Source organism: Saccostrea cucullata, unplaced genomic scaffold (assembly GCF_032062105.1).
Source record: "Saccostrea cucullata isolate Sc308-1 unplaced genomic scaffold, CSIRO_AGI_Scuc_v1 ctg586, whole genome shotgun sequence".
NCBI lineage: Eukaryota > Metazoa > Mollusca > Bivalvia > Ostreida > Ostreidae > Saccostrea > Saccostrea cuccullata.
The window spans coordinates 128,443-133,314 of record NW_026931374.1 but is presented as its reverse complement, the minus strand read 5'-3'; the positions used below and the strand labels follow the sequence as shown (position 1 = coordinate 133,314).

General features: G+C 30.0%; 1 long non-coding RNA gene across 1 annotated transcript; it reads right to left on the bottom strand.

Moving 5' to 3' along the window:
• Nucleotides 1-389: 389 nt before the first annotated feature.
• LOC134232399 (uncharacterized) lies at nt 390-4,150 on the bottom strand. The gene is made up of 4 exons (XR_009984766.1): nt 3,945-4,150; nt 3,545-3,618; nt 2,137-2,264; nt 390-576 (listed from the first exon to the last, which is right to left on the bottom strand). It is a non-coding gene; the product is annotated as an uncharacterized LOC134232399 (long non-coding RNA).
• Between the last annotated feature and the right edge of the window lie 722 nt (nt 4,151-4,872).

The following is a 4,872-nucleotide window of genomic DNA, read 5'->3' as shown; positions in this document are numbered from 1 at the left end:
AAACATGATACATACACAAATAAAATATATTTACAATTCCAGGAAAGTTAAATAATAACATTAAATCCAGCATCTGAATATCTGTGTAATTTCTAGGAGGTTATAGAAATAAGATGCAAAATAAAAGGTTTAAATGCATTCTTCTCATACATAACAACAGTCTTCAATATGAATTGGTAAAAATAAAAGTCACATTTAGATACTTTGAAGTTCGTGAGAATTAGTTTTTAAAGAGCTCATGCTATCAGAAAATAAATATTTTCAATACTTGATTTGACTAGATCTCAGTTTGATGAATGATTACACTTTATCCATAGTCAGGGTCTGACAGTGAAAGATAAAATCCTGGGTCCTTTATTTGTCATCCTGTAAACCACAGTCTATGATCGTACAAGTTAAATTCGTTGGGAATCATATTTATCTATGTTCTTCTTAAATCCTCCATCCTTTTAAGTTTGGTTTTCTTGTTTCAGTGTTCCAAGAGAGGATATTCTGTTAGTCTTTGCATAATCTGATAGTCTTTCACAATTCTAAGAGTAGACTAAAATCATTTCCATAAGCACTCACTAGAGAATCCTGGAAAATAAAAAAAATAATGTCTTAGTTGAAAAAAAAATTATGTAATATAAGCTTGATGGAATTCTAAATATAGATAAAAAAGGGTATAAATATAAGTTGTAACATAAGATTTTGACTTTTTATATTAACCATGGGTAACACCTCTAGTAAAGAAAAGAGTAAAGGAATGAGTAAAATTCAGTTCGGAGAGAGAGTTCTTTCAGAGAAAGATGTAGACAGATATATACCAGTTAAAATAAAAAAAGATAGCACTATTAAGATCATTTCTCAAGAAGAATATAACCAATTATGTCCAGAAAAAGGTGATCCTAATGTGTCAGAGATTACATAGAAAGAACCTTGATTGCAGAAGAAGCCAATGAAGAATATAACCATTTATTACCAAAAGAGGGTAAGAATTACTTGGATTACCCTGAAAGACCTTTGACAAGAGAAGAAGTCAAGTGTATAGATGGTAAGAGAAAACAGTTGTCAGAAAAAAAGATTGTAAAAGACACATGCTTTTTAGCCCACAAAACCATTGGAAATACAAGGATTACAAGATACAAGGATAAATGGAGGAAGTCCAAACTGAACTCATGGAAGAAATTAAGACACATTGTGAGAGTAACTTTCCATTGTTTTTTTTATTACAAAATTATGTATTCTGATAAAAAAAAAGTTTACACTTTCATTTGTTGTGCCTTTGACCATTACAATTGACCTTATGGTCAAGATTGTGATATATACACTCTGATAATCATCTATGATGTCTCTATGATTTTTACCTCAAAAAATTGAATCACGGTATTTGTGTTCAAAGAGCTGAAGAAACTATACAGACAGATCTAAGATTTTGGAAGCATACATATTAATGAGGTTAAAGGAGATATAACACTAGATTAATAAAAAGAAAGAACACAAACTCATAGAAATGATATTGAAAGTACCTTTTATGAATAAAGTGTCATGCTCCAAGATATATTTTTATAAGCAGGAAAAGGTTTACAGCAGTCCCATACACTCATAGAAAGATCTTTGGTAGTAGAAACATCAGGAAATTTTATTTCCACACAATCAGATCATCTTATATCAGTTAAGGTTAAAGTCTTTATACATAGTCAAGAGGGTCATTCAGATTTCTTTTCTGGTCATACTGATGGGCCACATTATAGTATTCTTTCCCTTTGATATAATGTTAATATTAAATGGAAAATTCAGAATTCATCAGCAATTGAAGTCAAAACTTGCTATCTTTACCAACTATGCTATTAAGGAAGCTGGGGGTTAACAAATTAGCCATATTTAACTTATTCTATAGATATGCTATCTTCAGCTGTTAAGTATCATTTGGCAAAGAAAAACTTCATACATTTTAGTTTTAAAAATTGATCATGCATTTGTATGTCTTTTCTTTTTCTTCTAAAGGATATCAATATAGTCTAAACATGACCACCAAACCCTCTTTATTTTAAAAAAAATCATATATCCTTTACTTATCAATTCAAAAATATAAACATGCATATGTAAAATAAATAAATAAATAAAAATTACAATTGTATCTCATTGAAACTTTACCTTCAAGTTTGTTTGTTTCTTTGTTGGTTGACTAACTGTGCATTTCCAAAGGAAGAGCAGACAGTCTGAACTTCATAGAGAATGGATTATAGATGGTTAGGAACAAAACATATCTGCCATGTTGATGACTGTAAAAATAAAACCATTTTGTTAATATGACAGAGTACTGCATGAAACAATGCATGTTTAAATACAACATGTACAATGCCAAAAAAGATCATGAACATATTTGTTTTAAATCTCAAAAATTGTTTTTAACATTAACTCCAGATGAGAAAAGTTCATCATGCTATCTTTAGATAATAAAAAAGCACAATTACTGTATTAATATCACAAATAAAATCATTATCAGATTAATTATTTAGACACTAACAGACTTTTTATTAAGGGCATATTCAATTTTGGTTTAAGGTCAAGATCTAGTAAATAACTTTAGACTTATTTTTTGGTGCTAGATCCATTATGACGTCATAATCAATTTCAACTTTCATTTTCCCGTACTTTACGGCTTTAGCAGAATTATGTAGAAAATAGGGTATTTTCATGACATTCAATTTGAAATCATATGAAAAGTAAACCGGATACCTATAATAAATTTGATATTGATTTAAAGAAGAGGCAATGAACATACTAATTACCGTTTCCTGAAAGACTGTAGGCAATATGGATACATCTCCTTTGTCGAAAATGAAAATAACTCCCATATTCATGACTTGTTTTCTTAATTTTTCATTAAAAATGATGGTTTAAAATACAGTGTTTCATCCTCTTTACCTACAAAGTATGCCCCGAAACACCTTATTTGACCAAGCTAAAGTTGTAAAGCATCAATAAAGGAACTTATTTTTCAAATTTGATAAATCTGTAGGCACCTTTCATTTAATAGATCTTGACCTTAATACCTGTCAGTACTGCATACAGAAAAATACATTTTTTTTAGCATCATCACAGTAGAAGATGTAGTCCTTCATTTTTTGAAAAGCTCATTACCAAGAAACAAAAGTGAAAATGAAATTATATGTATGCCATATATCACACATATTTAGAATCAAAACAAAAGTAAATGACTGTTAGGATTAATCTTTTGTAAATTACTACTTTTCTCTTATTAGATTCCTAATTAATATCTCTTTGATCACCATTTAGTGAGTCTTAATTCCATGTTTAACATACATAATAAATTATGAAATTATATAATTTATACAAAAGGACTTATTAATATTCCGAAATTCCATTAATCATGTGTTAATATATTTTAGGTTAAATAAGGGTGTGCTTATATGAATGTAAGTTAGAGATATCAGATCACATAAGTATTACACAGTAATTAAATTAACCATATAATCATGGTTAAATGCAAAGATGACCATCATAGGAAATGTAAAAAATTAAAACAAGACAAACTTACCAGAGATATCCAACTATATATGCCCAATAAGCCTATCCATTAAATAATCCAGTGAAATAACATCTCAGCTGATCCTAAAAAAAATCATACAATATTCAGTGATACACATTTAACCTCATTTTACAATGTAAGTAAAGCAATAATTTACAGACAAAAGGGACAGAAATGTAAAAGATACCATGTATTTTACCAAAATTTAGTGAAAATTTTTCTGATTTAAATTCAATCATGGAATGACGCATACCCATGCAATCTGAGTTACATGCAGGTTATACAACTGTAAATCACATGAAATGAGGATAAATACAGCATTTACATTCAAAATAGAACTTTACATATAAATCATAGTTAAATTCAAAGACCTTCATAGGAAATGTAAACAAAAATAAGACAAACTTACCTGTGGAATAGGTCTGTCAGAAAGGATATTTCAAAAATGAACAGGGTCTCAACATTCACATGGTAAGAAAGCATCAGGATGATTACTTCAGTGGTCATAGAGAAATTGAGCTTTATACAAAAAAACCTTCACAGTACGAAAATCATTATAGAAAAAGAGAGGAAAAACAAAAGATAGTCCTACATTTTCTGAAAATCTAAGTTCACTTCTTAGAAACAAAAGTGAAAATGAAACTTTAATTTTACAAGTGTATGACGTCATAATATCTATAGGTAGCTCGCTGACTAGACGGTGTACAAAATCGTACACAATACGATGAAAACGTAAGTCTAACATATTTATGCACACGGCCCTAAACAAACCAATGGTATATAAACCATAGCTGAAAATCTAAGATCACTCTCCGTTAGCATTCTGAACTTGATAGAGGTAAAAAAAAAATATGACAGAGGAAAATACAACAGAGACCGTAACAGAAACACAGGATCTTATGGACGTAGATGACAGGAGAATGATATGCAGTATCTTAAATCAAATGGCCATCATCATGCAGATAATTCATAATGATATAGGTGATTTTAGAAAAGAAGTGATGGAAAAGATTCGCCAAATAGGAAGGAAGACACACCTGTTAGTGAAAGAAGCAGAAAAACTGGAGAAAAAGCCCCAAGAACCCAAGACCTCAGGGACACACCAGACCAAACCCTGACGACTGACGACTGATAAGGCACAGAAGAAGAAAAAGTAAATTGATGTATTTTGATTCTGAATAAAATTGTTTTGTTATTTTCTGTATTGTGTTGTTATTGTTTTCAGAAAATCCAGTTTGAACTGGCTGGCTAGGCTATAGACTGTGAATGAAATCGTGACGTCATAATCACATTCTTGAGTCGCTGCCAAATCGTAGTAGCAACGTTGTGAATCGTAG